General features: G+C 38.1%; 1 gene segment (V, D, J or C); it reads left to right on the forward strand.

Moving 5' to 3' along the window:
- LOC308352359 (T-cell receptor gamma chain C region 5/10-13-like) overlaps positions 1-25,811 on the forward strand; it is a 55,177-nt gene extending 29,366 nt beyond the window's left edge. The window contains exons 3-7 of the C gene segment in view: positions 1,250-1,317; positions 7,723-8,052; positions 17,568-17,693; positions 23,343-23,390; positions 25,212-25,811.
- Positions 25,812-27,233: the final 1,422 nt, after the last annotated feature.

Here is a 27,233-nt window from a genome sequence, read left to right on the forward strand (position 1 = left end):
AGATACTTGTTTGTTCCTTACTGCTTGGTCTAACCATTATATGCTATGAGAAACATTAAGCCATAAATGTATTCTGAATATATAGTCTTTTGTAGTCTGACCTTTTAAATAGACTATGCAGTTGAATGTGTAATAGTGATAGCTCAAAATTTGTATGACTCTTCATGCAGAAAACAATGCTTCTGTTTCTAATCGTGGCACTAAAATTCCTTCTCTTCTTCCCAAGACATCAAGTAAGTCATGCTGAATATGCATTTATTAAATTCTCACAATGTGATGCTTAGGGTATTTTTATAAAGGGACAAGTCCTTTTGATACCATTCCTTTCAATCTTTCTGCATGGGCATCAAATCTGCTGGGACTATGGAAGCTGGCAGAAGAACAGGAGCAGTTGTACTGTATGCAGGACTCAGCTGCAGAGCTCGGAGCTGCCTTTGCACTCCTGCTGGGACAGCGGCAGAAAGACCAAACCGAATTGAGATCTTCTGATGAGCAGCTCAGGGTTTTAAATCAATATCCTGGAACTTGTTAGGGTAATTTGAAGTTCAAAGAACAGTTTTTCAGCAATAAATGGGTTAATATTTCTCACTCTTTAATAACTCATCTGTTCTTGTATCAGTGAGGGCTGAATTCTGGAAAGAATTTAATTTATAATCAAGCCAGATAATCACTCCTCAGTGTGTAGAGATTATATATATATATATATACACACACACACACACACACATATATATATAAATATGTATTCAATTATATATATATTGAACAGTCATATACTAAATTTTCAAATATTAACTTAAAATTATTTAATTTTTAAATATTTATTTTTTAAATATTATTTCTATCTTTATTCTTGTTAAAATCACAGAAATAGTAACTATAAATTACACTCTAGGAAAAGAACTGATATGATACATGAAAACCTTTTAAGAAAAAAGATTTAGAAGTTTCAGGAACATGGTGACAAAAGATAAAATCCGACTCTCCAATGTGTGTGATTGAGATGGAAAAGACAGACCCAAGCTGTCCAGGCAGAGAGGGGTCAGGTCATCCATTCTTGACTGTGTTCATATCTAATGTGATTTTGCTTGAGATTCATCTTTATTTAATGTTAGCAGTGTCTATTTATATATATATATATATATGTGTGTGTGTGTGTGTATATATATTTATATTTATAGAAATATTGAAAGAAAACAGGCACATTTTAAAGGAGGCACATAGGAAGTTTTCTGTAAAAGCCTTTCAGACAGTGTAGCTGGGGTAGCTGGTGGTACAAAAAAGTGCTTGGTCCTGGCACATTGCTCAGGGTTACAGGTAAGATATTTTTAAATTCTTCCCTATAAGGTAGGGAGAGGACGTAGGTGATGTGGGTGGGGTGTAGGGAGCAGCAGGCTAGGTGCTGGTGCTGGCTCGGAGTTCTAGGATTGGTCCGAGTTTGGTCATAAATAGCATTGGGTTACTAGGAGAGGTTGTTGACTCTGTCCCAGTCCTGGGGGTAGTTGTGCCTGATCTAGCTTGGAGGACATTAACAAGGAGCTAGAGCATATGGAATTCTTAAGGGGTAGAGCCATTAATCCCTTAATTTCTGTGTTGAGAGATTTGTAAAGAAATTTGTGTATCTTATTTATTAGATTCGAAAAATAACCAAAGGAAAGGAATGAACAAAAATTGATAAACTTGCGTTTTTGTCTGAAGACAATTCATATCAGATATCGACATATTTAACTGCACAAACATATCGAAGAATGTCAAAGCTAGGCTTGGTTTTTCCAAATTCAGCCTAGTAAATTTTTTCATTCTTCATTAGATTTAGAGATAAAATTTTGCCTGGATGAGGGAGAACATCTCACACGGATGTTTCTACCCTACAGGATCTAGTTGAATAAATGTTTTCAAAGAATTTTCATAAGGCTGGTGAAACTTTGGAAAAATGAAAGGAATGATATATTTTGGTGTTTTTCTTGCTGTCATCATAGACACACATGAATTCACAAATTGAAAAGCAGCTTTCTAGTCCTGTTTTTTCCCCAATTGACTGCAATATAAACTTTAGCAATCTAATTAAATAATGGTGACACAGAGGTAATTCAGAAGGTCCAAAAACTTTTTTGGGGGGGAGATTGTGGTGCAGAGAAAAATGTGGACTGTGAGTCAGGATCTATCACTTTCTATATAATCATTCTTCAGCAAATAAATTTAGATTCATTGGTTATCACTTTCTTAAAATGATAAAAATAATATATGCCCATTAGGGAAAAATTGGAAAAGAGAAAAAAATAAAGTGTTAAAGATTTATAATGACACATATTCTGTGTCATTCAGTCTGTCCATTCAGTCTATCAATGTAGCCACCATCTCAAATAGATGTTGTGGAACTAAATGAAAATATCTATTGCATAAGTTGGGACATGACTAATCATTAAAAAAGTTAGTTCTACAAATTCCAATTATCACCCAGTGGAGTTCTTCTTAAATCAGGAGTATAGAAAAATGTATTAATTTTGATCTAGTCCACAGGATACTTTAGAACAATTGGACAGTATTTGCAGAATACTTTCAATTTCTAAGACTCATTGTTACATGTTTCTAAAAATAAACAGAATGTAGTAAGCAATACCTCATATACTGTTAGCCTCAACCTAAGCTGATCTCTCCCTTTCCAGTGGAAACGTTTGGATGTAAACAAGGGAGAGGTTTTGTAATTGTATATATAAAATTATACTAATGTACATAAAAATCAAATATTTACTTTTTAAATAAAATGTTTTATTTTTTATTTAAAATACACACATGAGAGAGAGACAGAGAGAAAGAGAGAGCACACAGGAGCTGGGGAGAGAGAAGACAGAGAAGGAGAAGCAGACTCCCACTGATCAAGCATTCCAAGGCAAGGTGTTCCATCCCAGGACTCTGGGGTCATGACCTTGGTCAAAGGCAGACACTTAACAGACGGAGCCACCCAGGCATCCCTCAAGTATTCAGTTTTAATAGTTTATATCTTCATTGGATTATGCCTATAAATTAAAATTATATTATTACAAATATCACCTGAGAAATACTGCTTTTTTTGGCCTCAAATTTCTATAAAACTTGTGTTCAGGTTCTTCACATGTTTCTAAAATGTATGCATTAGAACAAATTTCTGAGTCATCTTAGGGTCGGAATGTAAGTTTGGGGATACATTTATGATGAGAGCATTGGATATTTAATTGAAAGAGACATTTACCCACTTAGAAAATAAAAGCCTTTTTTCATTTATTCTGTCATTATGTATATGTACAATGTAAGAATATAGTATAGAGACTTTAGTCCCAGTAATATTTACAAATCCATATGAAACTTTTTAATTTTTTTTTACTGGTACTACCTCTAAACTAGTTTTAATTGAGTTTATTTCAGGTTGATATCTTGTCCAAGTGCATTGTTTAATCAAAATAGAGTATTAGAAGACCATTGTTTAAAATGAGAAGTTGCCCAAACTGAAACATAAGCAACCTCTGTTTTATGAGGCATAATTTTGGGGATGAAAGCTTCCTCTTATGCTCTGGCATTTCAGTGTGTTTGAATTCTGAATGTTTTGTATTTATATCACAGAGTGGGATTTGCAAACATCTTCTCCCATTATTCCATTATTCTTTTTTTTTATTATTATGTTAGTCACCATACAGTACATGATTAGTTTTTGATATAGTGTCTCCCATTTTTCATGTCAACTTCAAGGTAGACCTCACTAAACTATCAAGCTCCGGGCAGAAACAGAAACAAGCTCTAATATACAAACTATGTCTCATTTATTTATACTGCCTATTTACAAAATCTATTTGAGAAGGCCTAAAATAAAACACGCAAGTACAGTTCAGCAATGGAATAAAAATAGAAGAGCAAAAGCATTAAGGGAAGTAGAAGAAAAAAGGCCCGTGATTACCTAGTACAAAGCATAGGGTACAATTTTATGTTCAAAAGTAGGAGAAACATGTATTAGAATACATACTTTTTATTAACTGAAAAAAATGAAGCACACCAAATTTTCACACATGTTGTTTTCCCCACCACAAAATGAGAAAAAGACTTCAATGCATGAGTCCTTTAACAGGAATGTGAAGTGGAACAGTGGGCATTTCCTTCCACATACATTTTACAAAATGGAAGAAATGATCTTTAACAAATGCATTTCATGCTCCCACTGCTTCTTTCCTGTGGGCATTATGACACTTAATGTCATTCACAGATGGTGACCTTCAGCAGACCTGGTCAGGCAGGTGACAGTCTGGCAATCTAACATGACATAGGTCCAATTGTTATCCCCAAATACTGCATTCCCATTAGTAAGGTAAAGTTTGGTCCCATGAGAATAAAATGTTGAAGGAACAATAATCACAAACAAATTGCTAATAATTATGGTAATGTTAATTATAATTATAGTGTCTCATTTTCTTAGCATGTTTAGATGTGGAAATCTTAGGAGAGATTTTTATACCAATCCTTCTGGTAAAGGTCGGCATAGACTACATTGTGCAAACACTGTTAAAGCATCCGACCTTGTGTCCAAGTGGACTTGCATGAATGCTCATGCAGAACATGTGTAATTGTCTTGAAAGAATTTGACTCAAGAATAAAGTTGATCAGATAACTTGTGTGAGTTGACACACTGTCTCTTCTGATGGTGAAAGGGTGTTGTCAGAGAGTCTGGACATTGGACTCAGACCGACCTGAGCTCCAGCTCCACCCCTTGTTGCTTTTGTAAATTTGGGTGATTATTTTCTGGTCTCAGCTCCCTAGTCCAAAAGATGGGATAACAGGATGTATGAGTAGGGGGCATATGAAAATTAAATGAGAGACTGTAAATAAGGTACTTGGTACATAACACATAACAGGTGTTGCATACATTTCAAACCTAGAGGGAGAATTGCATCCAGTATGGAGAGTGGTTTGCAACCAGTCATACTGACAGAGCAGAAATTCTCCAGAGGATTTGGCTCTACTTCTAACCACTCTAGTGGAAAATTACCTTACTGTCCACTGATATACAAAACCCTGAATTTAGAGGAGTTTGCTTAATGGACTTTTCCCTCACTTGGCATAAAAATGAAATTCAAACTTGTTTTTTTTTAATTGTTAAGTTGTTGTAGCTACAGAAATTTTAATCCTTTATCTTATGATATCATGTCAAACACAAACATGGGCTTCATACTGGTATTTAGTAGAAAAACAATTAAAATTTTAAATTTTATTTAGAAAATACTTAGGAATACATTTAGAAATACAGTGACTACATTTTTTTACTACTTTTTTTTAAAAGATTTTATTTATTTGTTTGATAGAGATCACAAGTAGGCAGAGAGGCAGGCAGAGAGAGAGGAGGAAGCAGGCTCCCTGCTGAGCAGAAAGCTCGATGCGGGGCTTGATCCCAGGACCCTGGGATGATGACCCGAGCTGAAGGCAGAGGCTTTAACCCACTGAACCACCCAGGTGCCCCTTTTTTTACTACTTTTAAATATACTTAGAAATGTCATCAATTTGAAAGTCATATTTACATAAGAAATAGCTTTAAGTATTTTTTAATAAAAATGAGAAGAATAAAATAGAGGAATTTTGAGTTAGTATTAATATGCAGATTCAAAGTACCATACTTAATTGAAAATGTCATTGCATTTGGTTAATTTATATATAATTCATACTGTTTTATATTCATCAAATATATAAACTTGGGCAATTTACCCGAAAATTTTTCTGATTATGAATAGTATAAATGTATTAGAAAAAATTATTTACTTTGTAAACCGATTTCTATTTTGTAAATCAATGAAATGATTATGGCCATAAAAAACACTCTTAATAAGTTTAATAAAGAATAGGGAGGGGCACCTGGGTGGCTCTTCTATAAAGCAACTGGTTATGATCTCATGGTAGTTGAATTGAGCTCTGTGTCGGACTCCAGGCTGAGTGTGGAACCTGCTCAGGATTCCCACTCTCTCCCCCACCACTCTCTCTCTCTCTCTCTCTAAAATAAATAAATAAAATCCTAAAAAGAGGAATGTTGAAAAAAATACGTAATAGAAATTCCATAAAATATAGGCACAAACCATAAAAAATGAAGAATGTTACTTAATGCTCAGTTAACTATCACATTGAAAAAGTTATGGAAGTTCAAGATACCTTTTATCCTGAAAAGAATGAAACTCCAGGACTCTAGATAAAGATAAGTGACAGGAGGTAGGCATAATGTCTTCCCATCCAGATTTTCCCAAGCTCATGATTGGATTATCAAGTTCTTTACTCTGATGAATCAAAAGTATTCCTAACAGAAACCAAACTTCGTAAGATGAAAATTAGATTCTTTAATGTGTTGAGTAGGGGCAAGAATTATGTAAATACCATGTACTTTGAAAAATAAATCTTGATTTATATAACATGATTTTAAAATTAAAACCCAAAATATACGTTTGAGGAAAAATACAATGTCTTCTATTATAATCAGCAAAATTCTATTTGTACTATAAGGAAGATGTAGAAAATTAAAACAAGTGCATTATGATCTGATACCTATTTACAGCATGAATTAAAATACTCATCATTGTTTGTTTACTCATTTAGTATAAAATTCGGGAGCTGTGGTGCACAGGCAAAAATTCTGAGGAATTTTTTCCCCTTTTCTTCTCAAAGGCGAAATCCTAGTCTTTTCTAAGGAAATGGCCATGAAATTATTATTCTAACTCCAAACTACTGGAAAGAGAAAATTAATAAAGCATTTGTGTTTCAGTTTGAACTCAAATTGGAAAGAGTATTACTATTTGTAATTTGAATCATTAATAATACATTAATAATAAATGTATAACAAAAGAATAGTCCAGTGTTCAAGTGATATGCCCTTGAGAACCATGAAGTTTCATTATATAATTTGACATTCTATTTACAAGAAACTCTGAGCAGAGCTGTTAACATTATATCATTATATGTGACTTTATTCAGCAGGTGAAATGAAAGAAAATTGAGGGGTACTACAACAAGTTCAGCAGTCTTAGAGGGCAGATTCAGATTTGGAAGGAAATGCTAAGAGTCAAAATGTGGTGTCTTCTCAATAATGCTTCAACCTCAAATGAAATTCCAATATAAAATTAGCTTTTAGTGAACATTTCCTGAAGCAAAACAAAATTCTGACCATTACATCAATTGATTAGGTTACTCTAAGAACTTTTCTGAAAATAATCAATATTTTTTTTAAATAGAAGTTTTGGATATATGGCCATTTTGTTTCTAAATTTCAGACATTGTAAATTATTTGGAGGTGCAGCATTAAACATTGTCCTACTCAAAATCCCACAGTAGCTCAGATATGAGAACAAGATGTTCTATAAAATCAGAAATCACGGAGAAGAATCCTAGTATTCGGAAATGGGCTTGGAACCCATATTTGTAACTAAAAGGGTTAACTTGATGATTTCCATTCAAACAAGTGACTTTGTATTGTTTAAAAATATTCTGCGTTTTGATCTAGGCTCTTTCACTTAATGTCTGTGACTTTGTCAAGTTACATAACCTCTAGAACCTCTTTTCCCGTGGAAACTAAGAAAATAAGCAACTCTGTGGATGAAAAGCTACAGTAAGCATTAATTCTATAGCAACTTTCCTCCCCTTTACTATGTACTGGTTGTGTCCAAACCACACAATGTTTGTGTTTCTCTAGTTATGTTCTAATTGTTATTCCATTTTCTTCAACAGATAAAAGTCCAAATGAAGATATTTCTCCCAAGCCCATAATTTTTTTTCCTTCAGTTGCTGAAATAGAAGTCCATAAGGCTGGAACATATCTTTGTCTTCTTGAGGATTTTTTCCCTGATGTTATCAAGGTAGATTGGCAAGAAAAGGATGACAAAACAATTCTGAAATCTCAGCAGGGAGACACCATGAAGACTAATGACACATACATGAAATTCAGCTGGCTGACCGTGAGTGGAGCATCAATGGATAAAGAACACAAATGTATCGTCAACCACCAAAGTAATAACAGAGAAGTTGTTCAAGAGATTTTTTTTCCTGCAATAAACAAAGGTATGTGCACGTAAAAATGAATACAACTACAAAGAACACTTTGTTTCAAAGGGAAAGCCCTAACTTTTCTGTGAAGTATTTTTTTAAAAGATTTTATTTATTTATTTGACAGACAGAGATCACAAGTAGGCAGAGAGGCAGGCAGAGAGAGAGGAAGGGAAGCAGGCTCCCTGCTTAGCAGAGAGCCCGATGTGGGGCTCAATTCCAGGACTCTGGGATCATGCCCTGAGCCTATGGCAGAGGCTTTAACCCACTGAGCCACCTAGGTGAAACTTTTCTGTCAAGTATCAATGAAAACAAGTAAATATAATATTTTCTCTAATGTTGTTTTCTTTAATGATGGCACAAATGACCTGCTATTTCCCAATAGAATTCAAATAGTATGGGGTTTGAAGGCACCTGGATACCTGTCAGTTGAGCATTTGACTCCTCATTCAGATCAGGTCATGATCTCAGGCTCTCGAGATCAAGACCGGCATCGGGCTCCATGCTCAGCACAGTCTGCTTGAGTTTCTTTCTGTCTGCCTCTTCTCCCCGTGTTCTCTCTTTTCAAAATAAATAATGAATCTATAAAAAAAATAGTATGGCCTATGGAACATACAGGGAAAAAAAAAAGACAAACTCACTTAGCCTTTCTCAGATCAGTTTCATCATCCAAAATATTATTGTCACAGTGATATAGTTTATACTTATTGTATGGATTAAATGAAACAATACATGCGAAAGCACCTAGCAACCTTGCACATAAGAAATATTCAGAGAGGGGGCACCTGGGTGGCTCAGTGGGTTAAAGCCTCTGCCATAGGCTCAGGGCATGGTCTCAGGGTCCTGGGATCGAGCCCCGCATCCGGCTCTCTGCTCAGCAGGGAGCCTGCTTCCTCCTCTCTCTCTGCCTGCTTCTCTGCCTACTTGTGATCTCTCTCTGTCAAATAAATAAATAAAATCTTAAAAAAAAAAAGAAATATTCAGAGAGGGGTGCCTGGGTGACTCTGTTGGTTAAATGACTGCCTTTGGCTCAGGTAATGATCCTGAAGTCCCAGGACCAAGTCCCACATGAGGGTCCCTACTCAGTAGGGAGTCAGCTTCTCCCTCTGACCCTACTCCCTTTCATGGTTTCTCTCACTCTCTCTCTCTTAAATAAATAAATAACAACTTAAAAAAATTTCAGAGCAATATCCTCACTTTATTTTTTAATGTAATTTTATTTTATTTTTTCAGTGTTCCAAGATTCATTGTTCATGCACCACACTCACTGCTCCATGCAATGCATGCCCTCCTTAATACCCATCACCCGGCTTATCCATCACCCACTCCCCTCCAAAACCCTCTGTTTCTTTCTAAGAGTCCACAGTCTCTCATGATTCATCTCCCCCTCCAATTGACCCCAATTCACATTTCCTTTCCTTCTCCTAATATTCTCCCTGTTATTCCTTATGCTCCAAAAGTAAGTGAAAACCATATGATAATAGACTTTCTCTGCTTGGTTTATTTCACCCAGCATAATCTCCTCAAGTCCTTTCCATGTTGACACAAAAGTTGGGTATTTATACTTTTTGATGACTGGGTAATAGGACAATTCAATATATGGACCATATCTTCTTTATCCATTCATCTGTTGAAGGGCCTATTGGCTCTTTCCACAGTTTGGCGATTGTGGCCATTGTTGCTGTGAACACTGGGCTACATATGACCCTTCTTTTCATTATGCCTATATCTTTAGGGTAAGTACCCAGTAGTGCAATTGCAGGGTCATATAGTAGCTCTATTTTTAATTTCTTGAGGAATCTCCACACTGTTTTCCAAAGTGGCTGCACTAACTTGCATTTCCAACAACACTGTTTGCGTGTTTTCCTTTCTCTACATCTTCTCCAACACTTGTTTCCTGTCCTGATAATTTTGACCATTCTAACTGGCATAAGACAGTATCTCAATGTGGTTTTGATTTAAGTTTCTTTGATGGATAATGATGATGAGCATTTTTCCGTGTGTCTGTTAGCCATTTCTATGGCCACTTCTATGTCCATTTTTTGACCTGATTATCTGTTTTTTGGGTGCTGAGTTTGAGGAGTTCTTTATAGATTTTGGATATCAGCCCTTTGTCAATAGCATCATTTGCAATATCTTCTCCCATTCCGTGGGTTTCCTCATAGTTTTGTTGACTGTTTCCTTTGCTGTGCAGTAGGTTTTTACCATGATGTAGTTCAAAAGTTCATTGTCGCTTTTGTTTCCTGTGCCTTTGGAGACATGTCTTGAAAGAAGTTGCTGTGGTCGATGTTGAAGAGGTTTCTGCCTATGTTCTCCAGGATTTTGATGGATTCCTGGCTCACATTGAGGTCTTTCATCCATTTCGAGTTTATCTTTTTGCATGGTATAAAAGAATGGTTGAGTTTCATTCTTCTCTACATAGCTGTCCTATTTCCCCACCACCATTTATTGAAGAGACTGTCTTTTTTCCCCTGGATATTTTTTTTCCTGGTTTATCGAAGATTAGTTGATCATGAGTTGAGGATCCATATTAGGGCTCTCTATTCTGTTCCATTGTTCTATGTTTCTGTTTTTGTGCCAGTACCATGCTGTCTTAGTGATCAAAGCTTTGTAATATAGCTTGAAATCAGGCAACATGATGCCCCAAGTTTGGTTTTTCCTTTTCAACATTTCCTTGGCAATACGGGGTCTTTTCTCATTCCAAACAAATTTTAAGATTGTTTGTCCCAGCACTTTGAAAAATGCCTGTGGAATTTTGATCGGGATGGCATTGAAAGTGTAGATTGCTCTGGGCAGTAGAGACATTTTAACAATGTTTATTCTTCCAATACATGAGCATGGAAGGTTTTCCCATCTTTTTGTGTCTTCTTCAACTTCTTTCATGAGTGTTCTATAGTTCCTCCAGTACAGATCCTTCACCTCTTTGGTTAGGTTTGTTCCCAGGTGTCTTGTGGTTCTTGGTGCTCTAGCAAATGGAATCGATTCCCTAATTTCCCTTTCTATATTTTCATTGTTAGTGTATAAGAAAGCAACTGATTTCTGTTCATTGATTTTGTATCCTGCCACATTACTGAATTGCTATATGAGATCTAGTATTTTCGGTATGGAGTCTTTTGGGTTTCCACATAAAGTATGATGTCATCTGCGAAGAGAGAGTTTGACTTCTTTGCCAATTCGAGTATATTTTATTTCTTTTTGTTGTCTGATTGCTGTTGCTAGGATTTCTACTATGATGTTGAACAACAGTGGCAAGAGTGGGCATCCTTGTTGTCTTTCTGATCTCAATGAGAAGGCTGTCAGGTTTTCCATATGAGAATGATATTCACTGTGGGTTTTTCATAGACAGATTTTATGAAGTTGAGGAATGTTCCCTCTATTCCTACACCCTGAAGAGTTTCAATCACAGAAGGATGCTGTATTTTGTCAAATGCTTTTTCTGCATCAATTGAGAGGACCACGTGTTTCTTCTCTCTTCTCATATTGATTTGTTCTATCACATTGACTGATTTGCAAATGTTGAACCAACCTTTCATCCCAGGGATAAATTCCACCTGGTCATGGTGGATAATCTTTTTAATGTACTGTTGGATCCTATTTGCCAGGATTTGTTGAGAATCTTGGCGTCCATATTCGTCAGGGATATTGGTCTAAAATTCTCCTTTTTGATGGGAGCTTTACCTGGTTTGGGGATTAGGGTAATGCTGCCTTCATAGAAAGAATCTGGAAGTTTTTCCTTCTGTTTCTATTTCGTGAAAGAATGTCAGGAGAATAGGTATTATTTCTTCTTTGAATGTTTGATAGAAGTCCCCAGGGAATCTGTCAGTTCTGGACTCTTGTTTTTTGGGAGGTTCCTGATCACTGCTTCAATCTCATTACTAGATATTGGTCTATTCAGGTTGTCAGTGTCTTCCTGTTTCAGTCTTGGAATTTATAGGTCTCCAGGAATGCATGCACTTCTGTGTTGCTTAACTTGTTGGCATATAGTTGTTGATAACAACTTCTGATAATTGTTTCTATTTCCTTGGTGTTAGTCGTGATCTCTCCCATTTCAGTTATAACTTTGTTCATTTGGGTCCTCTCTCTTTTCTTTTGGATTAGTCTGGACTAGTCTGGTTTATCGACCATATTAATTGTTTCAAAGAACCAGCTTCTATTTTGTTGAAGTGTTCTACTCTATCTCTAGATTCTAACTCATTGATCTCTACTCTAATCTTAATTATTTTCCTTCTTGTGTGTGGGTTGGCTTAATTGGTTTTTGATTCCCCATTCTTTAAGGTGTAAGGAGAGTTTGTGTATTTGGGATTTTTGAATTTTTTTGACTGAGGCTTGGATGACTATATACTTTCCCCTTAGGACCGCCTTTGCCATAACCTGTAGGTTTTGGACTGATGTGTCTTCATTCTCATTGGTTTCCTTGAATTGGTTAAGTTCTTTTTTATGTCCTGGTTGATCCAAACATTTTTGAGCAGGATGGTCTTCAGCTTACAAGTGTTTGAATTCCTTCCAAACTTTTTCTTGTGGTTGAGCTCCAATGTCAAAGCATTGTGGTCTAAGAACATGCAGAGAATAATCTTAGTATTTTGGTATTGGTTCAGCACTGATTTGCAACGAGTATGTGGTCTATTCTGGAGAAAGTACCATGTGTGCTCAAGAAGAATGAGTATTCTATTGTTTTAGGGTGGAATGTTTTGTATATATCTACGAGGTCCATCTGATTCAACGTGTCATTCAAAGATCTTGTTTCTTTGTTGTTTTTCTGCTTAGATGATCTCTCCGTTGCTGGGGGTGGTGTGTTAAGATCTCCTACAATTAATGCATTCATATCAATATGACTCTTTATTTTGTTTAACAGCTGGCTTATATAGTTGACTGCTCCAATGCTAGGGGCATAATATTTACAATTGTTAAATCTTGGTGGACAGACCCTTTAAGCATGATGTAGTGTCCTTCTGTATCTCTGAATACAGTCTTAACTTAAAATCTAATTTATTTGATATAAGAATCACTTCCCCAGCTTTCTTTTGAGGCCCATTGGCATGATAGATGGCTCTCCATCCCTTCAGTTTCAGTCTGGGTTTATCTTTAGGTTCCAAGTATGTCTCTTATAGACATCATATAGGTGGGTCCTATCGTTTTATCCAGTCTGCAACCCTGTGCCATTTTATGGGTGCATTTAGGCTGTTTACATTGAGAGTGATTATTGAAAGATAAGTTTTTATTGTCATCATTTTGCCTGTGAAGTCCTTGTTTCTATAGATTGCCTCTGTAAATTTCTGTTCTGTTTCACTCTTGGGTTCTTTCTTCTTTTATAGAAACCTCCTTAATATTTCTTGTAGTTCTAGCTTTATGGTCACATATTCTTTTAAATCTTGCCGGTCTTGGAAGTTCTTTATCTCTCCATCCATTCTGAATGTCAGCCTTGCTAGATAAAGTATTCTTGGCTGCATGTTCTTCTCATTTTGTGCCCTGAATATGTCTTGCTAGTCCTTTCTGGCTTGCCAGGTTTCTGTGGATGAGGTCTGATGTTATTCTGCTGGTCCTTCCTCTGTACATAAGGGATCTCTTCCCCTAACTATCCTTAACACATCCTCTCTGGTTTTTTGACTCCTGATTTTCACAAATCATTGTCTTGAGCTCTTTCTAGACTCTTTGATTTTGGGGGGTGGCCTCTCTACCTCTAGGAAGTGAACACTTGTTCTATTCCCCAAATTAGGGAAATTTTCATCCAGTATTTTCTCAACAATATCTTCTAGTCCTCTCTCTCTCTCCACCTCCTCAGGGATCCTAATTATTCTGACATTGGAATGTTTCATGGCATCATTTATTTCCCTAATTCTGTTTTCATGACTTTTAAGCTGTTTGTTCTAGGTGTCCTCCTGATACTTCTTTTCCAGTCAGCCTGTCTTCTAGATCATTACTTCAAACTTCTGCCACATTTACCCTAGATGTTAGAGTATTGAGATTAGATTGGATCTCATTGATAGCACATTTAAGTTCTGCTGGATCAACTCTTACTTCTGTCCTTAGAGATTCTGTTTTGCCATTAATGGTCTTCTCAACCTAGCCCTTGTCTGGATAATTGTTACCCTGAATTCTATTTCCAACATATTGTGTATGTTCATATCCAATATTTCTGTGGCAGAGGTCACAGTCTCTGAATTTTTCCTCTCTTGGGTGCTCTTCCTCCTAGTCATCTTGGTGAGAGATGGTTGAGGGGATGTATACTGGATATATCAAGCATGATCTAGTCAAGGTGCACCTTGGACAGTTTTGGAGCAATCAGAAATCCCCACCAAAAAGAAAGAAGAAAGAAAAAAAGAGAGAGAAAAGGAGAAAAAAAGGGAAGAAAACCCAGCCAAAATGAGCCTCAAAAGTAAGATTTATAAGGTACATAAACAAAAAAACCAACAAGAAGACCAAGAAAAGAAAAAAGAAAGAAAAAAAAACCAGCCAAAATGAGCTCCAAGAATAAGATTTATACAGTAGATAAACATAATCAAATACTCATAAGCACTGACAAAATGAGATGGGAATGTGTTTATAAACCCTTGATGTCTGTGAGGAAGGTAATTTCAGTTCATCCTGAGTGTATCTTATTATGTTTGTTAAAGGACTCAACTTTCTAGAGATACAGGGAAACTAAAACTGGTTTATATATGGGGATAGTATTGAACAGGGGAAAAAAAAGACTACTTTGAAGCTTATATCATCTATCTATCTATCTATCTATCTATCTATCTATCTATATCTATCTATTAAAAAAAAGAAACAGGTATATGTATGAAAGAAGTTCAAGTTAAAAAGTTATTATGTAATGTGTTGTATTAAACATCTAGTTGTAGTGGTAAGTTAGTTAAAAAAATAACAGAATAAGAATTAGAACAAATTTTTAAAAATGTGTTTATGAAATATACAGGTTTGGGAGCAATACAGGGGGCTTAATATATTGTTTTCCCCCTATTGTTGGGGTTTTCCAGTTTTATGGAGATCCTGTGGTTATTGTCCTCTTGTTCTTTTTGGTTTGTCTTCTGGGAGCAGAGCTTATGCATTGTTTTTCAGTCAGTCTTGCCTGGGCTGAGTTTCAGTGCCACCTATCAAGGGGCTGGGCTCTGTGGAAACCAGCTTTTAAGGCTTTTGTCTGGAGGCTTTTGTTCTTTCAGGGCTTTTTGTGGCTTTTTGGAGGGTTAGTGCAAAGTAAACTGTCCACACCCAGATCTCCACCTCAGAGAGAAGCCTCAGTCTACTCCCCTTTGGATTGTTCAGAATACACAGACTCCCCCTCTGCAAACTCCATTGAACACTGCAAACTACCACAGGCATTGCCTGCTCCCACCCACGAACTTAGTGGTAGTCCTGAGGCCCACACTTGTCATTGCACCCTTGTGTCTTAAAACGGTGATCAATATTGGTCCAGCCAAGCCTGATTCTGGTGACTGTTGTTGCCGACTCTCTGGAGTCCACGCCCATCCTGGGTGCACTCAGACCCAGTGACAGTGCAGGTCATGGAAGGCTGTGGGCCCAGGGACCTCAGCAGGAGCTTGTACAAGTCTCTCTCAGTTGTGGGCAGGGGTGTGCCTAGCCCCAGTGGTGTGCAAGCAGTGGAAAGCTGTGGGCTCAGGGACCACTGGCAGAGCCCCTGTTGGGCTCTCTCAGGCTTGGGTAGGCACAAACTGTGACCACCTTCGAACTGTGGGCTTAGGTTCATGCCTGTGGCCACCCAATTCCACCAATTGCTCCTCAAGACCCTTTGTCCTTTTTCTGTACTTTTAACCAGACTCCAAGTTAATGCTGGTCTGCAGGCACAGGACACTTTCATATTGTTGTATTACTTCCCAATGTGCCACTTTTGGTGGCTCCTTCCCCCTTCTGTTTATCCTCTGATATCAATCGGAACACTCCCACTCTGCTTTACCCCTCCACTGATGATCTTCTGCTCCCATAGAGATCCAGAAGTGTATAATCTTACATCTCAGGCCAATTTCATAGGTGTTCAGAGTATTCTAGTAGATATTAACTCACTTTAGGGGACTGGTTGAAACAGGGTCTCTTACTTCTCTGCCATCTTTCCCAGAGTGCCCCCCTCATTTTTAAAATGAAATGTTCAGAGGGTCCACTTTTCATGATTTTACTTGATCAGGAAATAAGAACAATTATATATCTTTCAAGAGTATTCTTCTCAGCATCACAGTCCTTCTCACTTTAATCTTGCTCTACTCAAAGTATGACCCATTAACAATGAGTTACATGGCACGAAATGCTGTTCATTTGATGGAGCCTGATCACAGCTCAACCTGATATAGTAATTTGGCTACTGAGGTTTTAGTATGATCTTGAGGTTTTCAGATTTGAATTTTATATACCAGAAAAAGGTGAAGTATCATACATAACGATTGTGAGGCTCACATATATAAAGGTTGTTTCATTCTATTATAAATATATTCACAATTAATATATTTCTTACCATTAGTAAAGCTGTTCTGCAAACATTACTGCCGTCCTAGTGAATGCCAGGCTGGAAAGGGTGCAGGATGAACTACTATCCCAATGAGGATCATTACCATAATGCAAATAGACTTTTCCTAATCACTTGGGGTCCCTTATGATTCAGGTGTGATTCAGGCATGGTGTCCCATTGGTGTAGACACCAGTTTAGACCTTGTGGGCAGCCAACTGAATGTGCCCTAGCCCACGGTGATCCAGTAACTCAGTAGATTCAGTCACATCCTGGAATAAACATCACAGACCAAGACTACAGAAGGCTCATAAGAAGTAGCCAGCTTAGGGGCACCTGGGTGGCTCAATGGTTTAAACCTCTGCCTTTGGCTCAGGTCATGATCTCGGGGTCCTGAGATTGAGCCCCACATCGGGCTCTCTGCTCAGTGGAGAGCCTGCTTCCCACCCACCTCTACCTGCCTCTCTGCATACTTGTGATCTCTCTCTGTCAAATAAATAAATAAAATCTTTAAAAAAAAAAAAAGAAGAAGAGGAAGAAGTAACCAGCTTATACTTTTCTCTGTGATTCACAAGCAATTTTTAAGCAGTGGGAAACAAACACATAAAAAGAACTGTGAAGAGCTTTCTATATACAAGTTTAAATTTCTGAAGTAAATCTTTGTCTTCTTGAACATTGGGGGAAAAAAAGAACCCACATGCCTAAAATGGTAACACTAAGTTTAAAGCTCCAAGTCACTAAACAAAGACTTAATACCTAACCCAACTACAATTTCAACCCTCCAGAAGAGTAACATTTACCCAGTCAACATGGGCATTTCCTGATCAGCCCCAGAAAGATTCCTGATGGATCCCCTCTTTCCCTTTGGGAAGGTGACCTTGCCTAAAACAATGGATTCTTTGCTAAGAATTTTCTTTTTCTGCTCCCTCACTATTGTTAAAAAGGTTTCCTTTCCTCTAACCCTTTTGAGTTCCCCTCTACTTCCTAGATGGGATGCTGAGTCATTCATTAATAGACTGATTAATAATGCTATTAGATCTTTAACATTTACTTAGTTCCAATTTTTGTTCTTTAACAGGTTTGATGACTGTGACAGAATCTGAAATGGACTCCCAGGGGCATTCAGAAACAAAGCAAAACACAGAGGTGGTGACCGTGAGTCCTTTGAATTCACGATCTTTCTCACCTGATCCAATGGCTGTGGGTGAGTTCTCGGCTCTATGCTCCACTCTCTTTTTGTTCAAACTCCTATTGCAATTGATTTTGCTTTACAGGGCAGGCCAGCTTGGGCTGGAAGAGTGTTATACTAGTGTTAAGTCGAGGTAGCATTTTTTTTTTCAGCTCGGTTGAGCTAGTATATTTGCCCAGAAGCCAACTGAACTGGCACACAACCAAGCCCCTAAACTTTCAGACCGAGTTCCCCAGGCGGATCTCTCAGGAAGTGTCCAGGAGAATTGGTGTTGCACGAGAGTCTTCTTTGGTCAGAGCTCAGTAACATCTCTGAATGACCATAAACTAATGCGTGCAATTTTTTAGTCTTTAGTGTAGATCATGAGTTGTGGGGTAGAGGGAGAGGGAAAAGCAGACTTCCCACTGAACAGGGAGCATCAAATGGGGCTTGATCCCAGCACCCCAGGATCAGGACATGAGCTGAATGCAGATGCTTAATGGACTGGACCTCCCAGGTGAGCCCAAATTGCAAATCTAAAAGTCCTTTTGTGTTTTGAGGAATTGGCTTGGGAACCACCAGGCTGGAGACCTCAAAAGTACAAAACAGTTTACCATTGTCTAACCTGTCAGGTCCATAATTCTGGAACAACTGCTTACTTTCTGGAGGCTTCATGCCTGCTTCCTCTGGGTTCTTTGAACACCTGCAGCTGGACTTCATTCCACTGCCAGTTGGTACATGTTGTCAATATGCTCTTGTCATTGTTTGTATATTTTCTGGGTGGGTTTAAGCCTTTCCTGCCAAGAGGCTGATGTCCTCATTGTGGCAAAGACATTGTTTGGGGGACACCCTCTGTGATCTCCAGTGACTAGGGCACATAATTCACAGGGAAAATCACAGGAGCCTTTAGGAAAACCTTGCAGACTTCCTGAAATTGTCTCAGTGTACAAACTTCTGCTGATCCTTTGTATGTGAGTCCTCAGTGTCTGATGCTCAAGCCTGTCATCATCAGGTTACAGAAACCTTCTTGGAGCACAATTAAAGGGTCCTTTCAGTCACAGGGTGCAGCCTGGTGATTAGGTATGTAAGACACAACATCAGAGGAAGATAGCCCTGGACATTTCCAGTAGAAGAGGGACTTTACCAAGTGTTCCTGCTGTAAAACTAATAGTTGAACCTTGTACACATTCCACAGCTATGGAAGTCTCCACCTGACACCTATTCCTGCCCAGACACTGGAGTTTCTGAATCAAATTGAGGAAAAGAGAAGTAGCTGACATCCAGCTGACATCCCTGCTTTCATCTAGACAGGGGTTCAAAGCTTCATACTTTAAATATGAAATCCTTTCTCCCTCCTTTCTGTTCCTTTACTCTGTCAATGGCCTGTATCTCCCAGGTCAATGTCAAGGGGCCTAATCTCTGGAATTAGAGCTACCTAGCAGAAAATATAACCCTAAAAAAATCCTAGTTTTTCTCAAGGTCAATAAGACATCTCATTGGTTGATTACCATAAAGTTATATTGGGAGTTAGTTAGGAATTACCAAGAAGCCACTTGGATTCACACCTTTGGCTAGCCCTACTTCCTTGGTGAGGGATAATTATAAAGAAGTACAATCAAGACCTTTCCCTTCATTCTTGAAGTTGTTGCAGAAGCCCTCTTAAAGCAAAGGGTAGCCTCCCCCCAAAAAACAAAAAACAAACAAACAAACAAACAAAACCCTTTGACGCTGACCAAAGCAGTTCTTGAAAGTAAAATAGCCCTTGATTATGACTCGGCTGAGCAAGACTGGATCTTTGCTGTAGGCAACACCATGTTCTATACCAAGTTGAACTCTACTGGGAAAATTAAAACCCAGTAACATCTGATCATGGTGCAAGCCATGTGGCTTAACAGAATTACTCCTTTAGTAGGGTCTTTCTTACTGATTTGATTTTAATTGCTTTGAGTCTTGGGGACTATGACAAACATGAGGAATTATCCTCTTTAGAGGCAATATAATAATCTGCCTGGTGTGTTATGTCCTCTCAAAAGCTTTACATGCAAATTCAAAGCCAGTAATCTCCAAGCAAATGATCTAAGACTGGAACATTACAAAGAATGAAGAGACTGACCAACTCAAAAATTGTAAAGCTGAAGTTGAAATCTGTGACTATCACAAGGGTTGAGTAAAAAGGTTAAGACCTGTTAATATCACCCAGAGGAACAACAATTACTGTGATAATGTGAGAGCAGTTGCTGAGAGTGGTGTTAATGCCTTCAATTTAGAACCCATCTCTCAGTTCAGCAGAGAGTCTGATCAAAAGGCAGAGTCGTTAAAAACGAAAACCACAGGCCCAAAATGTACTCACTTAGCTTAAGGCCTCAAGTCATTAAAGTCTTTATACCTACCCAGCTGCAGAGTCAACACCCAGAAAGGCAACCTTTAGTGAGTGGACGTGGGAACTTCCTGGTCAGCACTAGGAAGTTTACAGATTGTCTGCCTCCATTCCCCATAGGAGGATGACCTTGCCTAAGCCAATGGTTTCCTTGCCGATAATTTCTTTTTCACTCCCTATCTTGAGAAACCTCTTTCCTATTGGCCTTTGAAGCTCCTCTCTACTTCCTAGACAGGATGATGCCTCACTCATGAATAGGTTTATAAATACAGACAATTAAATCTTTAAAATTACCAGTTTTGAATTTTTGTTATGTCCCAGATTCCTAGCTTGTCCAATGACCAAATTCGTGTTAAGCATTTACTTTTACCTGACCTATGATGAAGATCAAATGAAATTATGCCAGTGAAAATGCTTGTTGAAAACACAACATGGGTGAATTTATTCCTATATTCATTGTATTTATTTATATATTTTCCTAATACTAACTTAAGTAAGATTATAAATCAGGCCTAAGTTCTTTATTTCTACAGCTAACAGAAAGGAAGCAAATGAGCAAGGCATAAATTTAATGTAACCCCTTGGCTGAAATATCCTGTTAGGTTTTGATTTCTCTAGTTTGCAGAGAAAAGTAAAAAGTATAGTAAGTTTCATGGTGAGAATTATGATAAGGGAGAAGTTCCTGTGTATATGATGTGTTTTACTTAGCATTTCTGAAAGGAATGTTTCCAAGTTCTCATAGCAACAAAGCTAATAAAGGCATTTCTGTTAATGCAATTCTATAGCAGATTTCTAATACTGGTTCACAGAATTTTCTTTTCTTTTTTTTTAATATTTTATCTATGTATTTGAAAAAGAGAGAGAGAGAGAGAGAGAAGCAGATTCCCTGCTGAGCAGGGAGCCTGATGTGGTCCTAGATCCCAGGACCCAGATATCATGACCTGAGCCAAAGGCAGAGCCCAACTGACTGAGCCATCGAGGCATCCCTGTTTTTGTTTTTGATAAAAACTTGTATATAGGTATATAGATACATGAAAACACAGAATAATGAAGTGATTCTCAAAAGAGATAAAACTCATCTTGTCCTCATTTTTGACCAGCCTTGAGAAAGAGAACCTAGAATACACATACAGGTTTTATATGAAACTTGTTATTTTTACTGTCTTTATGTCAATCAATACATGATGATAAGAGTTTTTTATTTATCTTTTCTAAAGTTTTATTTTACTCTCAGTTAGTAAACATACAGTGTTATATTAATTTCAGATATAAATACGATCAATAACATCACTGTATGGAAAAAAAGGAGAACTTTAAGGCACTGTAAATTTAGCTCTTGAGGATATCTAACATCTAACAATTATAGTAATTATCTATAGTTGTATATAGTATTTTGTATACTGTATATTGTATATAGTAATTATCTATAATATAAACATCTAACAATTGTAGTATTAGAATTATAATTAACATAATTATAGTAACATTTTCCTTCCTGGGATTTACTCAAATGGTTATATCTGAAACCAATTTCTTTAAGAACACACGAAAATAAGATTGTGTGGCGTACATAAAATTGCACACCACAACCATGTCTCTGTGGACAAAGATAAATAGAAAAGAAAAGGGATAAAACAAAAGAGCCTTGCAACTCTCTCTTCCTGCATCCTGTGGTCAATGATCATTTTACTGATTTTTGTCTTTGTATGTATGTTGGGTGCCTTTGTGTTTTGTTTTGTCTTCTACTCTGTAGGTAAATACAACTCCTTTTTTATGTGTGTTCAGATGGCTATAAATGTGACTTGGTCTTCATTCTATCCCTGCAAACAAGTTCACATTCAGGGGTGAACGGGTGGCTCCGTTGATTAAGCACAGGCCTTTGGCTCAGGACTTAATCCCAGCCAGGGTCATGGGATTGAGCTCTGCATTGGGCCCCCTGTTTATTTTTTAATATTTTTGAATTATTTATTTATTTCACACACACACACACACACACACACACACACACACACATACACACACACACAGAATGAGAAAGAGAGAGAGAAAGAGAGGGCATAAGTAGGGGGAGCTACAGGCAAGCAGAGGGAGAGAGAGGAGCACGATCCCCACCGAGCAAGGATCCTGAAGGGTGGCTGGATCCCAGGACACAGGATCATGATCTGAGCCAAAGAAAGCCACTTAACCGACTAAGCCACCCGGGTGCCCCTGGGCTTTCTGGTTAGTGGGGAGTCTGCTTCTCCCTCTACCTGTCTCTTTCCTCTGCTCATGCTCTCTCCCTCTCAAATAAATAATAAAATGTTTAAAAAATGAGCATCTGTAATGAAAAGGTCATTTGCTAAGATGAAAGGCTATCTGGAACAGATGGTGTTTGACAGTGCACAATGGGGAGTTATGTTCGATTTCTATGGGGTGTTTTACAAGGTGCTTTTCACATGCTCTCACTCATCTAAATGCCCACAACCACCCTTTGAGGGCTGGCTCTAACAGTCACTGGTATGATTTTGCAAGGTACATAGACCCTTTAAATCTTATTTCCTTCCGGGTAAGATGGACTCCTCCAAATTCAGCTTATATCAGTGTAACTGGGGGATCAGATGGCATAATACATGTGAACCTTTAACACAGTGTCTGGCACAGTAATAATCATTTAATAGGTATTAACTTTCATTCATATTGTTGTCATGTCTGCAAATACCATCACTCCAGAAAATCATGTGCAGTATCTGGGGATACTGAAGCTTGTGTGATTCGAAAGGTAGGACTGCTCTCTTTTGCTTAGATGGGAAATTGACCTAAACCAGACTCCTTCCAACATGTAAGATTCTGCTGTGATTCTAGGGTTGGATGGATTCATCTTGGTAACAGCACTTCATGTCAGCAGTGTGTGCTGAGGACTGTACAGCAGCCAGTTTCTGGTTATTTCTCCATTCAACAAGTTTGTATAGGACAACTACTTTGCACTGTGCTAGGAGCTATGAGCAGAGAAGGAAAACAAGATAGTCTTAGGCATTTACCCTCCAGCTGTGGGGGGAAAAAGGAAATAAATGCATAATTCATGGAGTTCAACATCTTCATGTGCAGAAATACAATTTTGAATTGATTTACTGAATTACACAGACTCAGAACAATCAGTTCTGGAATGGCAGGGCCCATATTAGTAAAGGCTCTCTTCTCTGCTTACTAATTGTTATCTATCATCTACCTATCTATCATCTAATTATCTATCATCTATCTATCCACAACACAGACACACATCAAATAATGGATTTGAACAATTGAATAACACTTGCACTCATTTCTTTCAGAGCTTGCTGCTATTAACTCCACAAAATCATCTCTGAATGATGAAAATGGTAAGATTTTGTCTACGTTTGCCTTTATGTTCTGCTGTAGCATTTTTTCCTCCTCATCAACATCACCATTGAACTTCCCTGGCTTCAGGGGAAAACCTCAGAATGGCTGGATCTTGAACAATAGACTGAGTGATGTTTTAAGACAATCCATCATCTCTCAGGAATCATCATCACACAGTAAATGCTGGTTTGGGTGTGAGAGGACTATAAATCAGGGGTGCAGGGATGTGCTCTGAATTCTTTCAACAGTGGAATTCATTCACTTCTGTGACCTTTGTTACTACTGACTGAGGAAAACAGGATATCAATTGCTTCTTGATTTTTTTTCAGATTGCTTCCAGATTTATAAAAAAAATGTTCTTGCTGGTAGTTAATAACATGAACTAAGACTAAGAGCTTCTCGTACAGAAGGTGTGCTGCACTGTGAGTGCATTTTAATTCTCCTAATACACACTGTGAAGGATTTTATTCCCATTTTATACAGGAAGGCAATGAGCTAAATTTATTTGTCTCCATACCACACAGCGAGATCTAGGGCTTTGTCCCAGACCATCTGAATTGAAAGTTCATATACTATCTCAGTTTTTATTCTTCTTCTAATTCCCAAAGCCGAGACCCTGAGACAGGTGTGCACATGGGGCCGGGGTGTGAGTGCAGGGCTTCTGGTGCCACAGAGTGGACTTAAACTCCACTCTTTTAATTATCAGTTGCATGACTATGGCTAAACTATTTACATTTTCTTTTTTTTTTTTTTTTTTTTTACTATTTACATTTTCTGAACACACCAAAAATGACACAAAGAACACCTAACTCAGTCATAGGAGATATAATGTGACATATGTGAAAGGTCTAGCACTTAGCTGCTACATCGTAAGTACTAGCTCCTGGCATTTTCTCCCTACACATGAACAAAAGTAATGATGAAGAGCATTGGTTCTAGCCTTGCTGATCCACCCTCCGTGTTCAATATCAAGGGACTTGTGGGCTCTAACCATCATCATCACCATCTTCATTATCATCATCCTAATGTATAGTTTTTCTTAATCATTTTGATGTCTTTGTTACTTTCTGCATGTGAATATGCAGAATTATATAGAGCAGCTGAGAAAGTGTTCTTAAATGATGTGTTGCTGGGATTGAAATCTGGCTTCTGGTACTTACTAGTTGCATGAAATCAGCCCTTCTCTCTCTGTCCTCGGTTTATTTGTAAAAATGGGAGTGAAAATAATAATAATCTCATAATTTATTGAAAAATTCAATAAGGTTTAAGCTTTTCATACAAAGGTGTCAAAATAAGTAGCAGCTAGTTTGTACTTAACGGATATTGCCTCTTATTATTCTTTTTTTTGCCATGAGTCAGATTTATAAGATCCAAACACAATTCTGATGTGTTACAAAGTCCAGATATTGTATCTGCTTTAAACTAATTGCTATCAATGCAATTTCTGCAGAACTTATATTGCCTCTTATTCTTACCTCGAAACATGGTAGGGAAGAAGGAATATTAAAAGCTATTTATCACCAATGCCTTTTTCCCATTGGATTCATTCATTATAAACACAAACTTACTTTTTATTACTTCGGAAAGTTCTAGGTGAATTTCACAGGTGTTTGAGTGACTTGACCAGCAAACTGTGTTCTGAGTTGTCTTGGGGACAGTGGTGGTGGGGATGGTGATGTAGGTGTTTATTCTCCAGTTGTGCTGGTGTGAGTGTGTCACTTCAACCTAAGTCATCAGAAGTGTATACAGTCACCCTTCGCCCATTAATAAGTCCTAGCCTTTCAAAACAACACGTGAAATTAATGAAATGCTTCTTTTAGACACCCTGCAGCTGCAACTTGGGAACACATCTGCCTACTATACCTACCTCCTCCTCCTCCTGAAGAGCCTAGTCTACTCTGTCATCATCGTCATCTGTCTGCTTGGGAGACCAGCACTCAGTGGCAATGGGAAGAGTTCCTAACACATGTTGGCACAAGGTGTCACTTCTTGCCATTGGCTAGTGTCCCTAAAAGTGTCTGCTGAGGATCTAGTGACACTTCTTTCTGAGATTGGGTTCTTTCAGTTCACATGTGTCTTTTTTGTGTGTCATTATCCGAGAACAGGCTTACAAACCCCTGGGCAAACAGAAGCTTTCACCCTGCAGCTAGAACGAATTCTGCCATGACTCAGGGGTGGGGCCAGGGGGGCATCCCCAGAATCTTCTGCACCACCCCCTCATTGTTGTCCACCAGCTCCTCAGCCACCCAGTCCCCATGTCTCTGGGTACAGCCACCATACACCTTACAACTGCATTCCTTGAACTCTTTAACCAGATAACTGCCTTGAAGTCTTTATTTTATACACCTGGAAGCCACCATGCTTGTTACCTGACATTTGTTTGTTTTTCATAATAGTTATAATAAAAGCAATCAAAAGTCTTCTTTGGCCTCTGTGTAATTTATTTGGTGCTACCTGAGAGTCCAAAGTAAAGGACAGCATGACAACTGAGTCTTCCAATTCAGCATCACTTGTAATAAGTGATCAATTCCACATTTCTAATTCTTTCTCTGAGATAGTCCTTATGATGCTTTCTTTGGGGGCACTGATCGTAGGTGAGCCACAGACAGTGAAGGTTTCCAGGTTATTTCTCCTGCAAAGTTTAGCAGATTCAGACTCATTGGTTTAATAAACTCTGGTGGTGACAGTATAACATGTCGCATGACTGGTGGCTGTGCTCAGACCTGTTCCAGTGTGTCACAGGCACCAAATTTCCTGATGTCACAAGAACCCCAAGAGAGCTGCACTAACACTGAAAAGGTAGAATGGCAGAGGGGTTAAGTGCTTGACTCCTGAACTCCATATGCTTGGGCTTAAATCTTGGTTCTATAGCTATTGAACTCTCTGTGACATAATTTTGTCATTTGTCAAATGGAGTTAAAGTGACCCATCTCTTGGAGTTGTGTGGATAAAATGAGTTAACTTTCCTGGGTACTTGTGAGTGCTCAACAACATTAGCCTCTACTTTTGGGAGCTCTACGTTAGAAATAAGAGAAACACACACATACACATGCACACGCACTAACAATTAGGGCACTCATTAAGATGTGTGTGTGTATTTCTACACACATGGATGTAAAACAAAATATTCAGTGTGTGGTAAGTGGTGAAAAATTTAGTGATGGTTAATTTTTCTATTTTTGTTAACAAATCCATTTAATGTAGTAACCTGAATATATTAGAATTTAAACAATATCTCATTTAAAATTGGGAAGGATTTTTTCTTATTTTACAATCAGATTCAGTTCTTGTGAAACAGGTGCTTTTGGAAACCAAGTAGAGGTTCCCATGTGGAAACAACATAAAACCCACAAGATACAAGAAAGAGGAAATTTAATTTTGATCTACTCCTTGTCAAAAATTTCTTCAGACCTCTTAGGACAAATGTCTGGGCCTTTACTCAGCGATGTGGAACTATTTCTGCACGTGGAAAGCATGGCGGCACAGAGAGGAAACTAGCAAATTACTTAAGCCGTGTGAGCTAATATCACTGCTGGGGGTCCTAGGCACTGTGTCCTGTGGCTTCCAACTCTCTAGCACTTTCCTTCCCCAACTGGACCTGGGCTGCCCTGGACTGGGAGGTGGAAAGAGGGGAAGCGTGGTGGTCCTGGAAACAGAGTGGGTGGAAGGAGGGCGCTATGTACTCCTTCAAATGTGGTTGATTCCTGGAAGTGCTTGAAGACAAACTGGCCCCTGCTGGTTGAGGCTCTGCAACCACTGACTCTGGTGCTGAAAGATGAAACAAGAGCAGTTAAACCACAGCCAACTTTGCTCATTTCCAAAAGCCCACAGCTAATGGAAAG

The sequence above is a fragment of the Martes martes genome (assembly GCF_963455335.1).
Source record: "Martes martes genome assembly, chromosome: 11".
NCBI classification, from domain to species: domain Eukaryota; kingdom Metazoa; phylum Chordata; class Mammalia; order Carnivora; family Mustelidae; genus Martes; species Martes martes.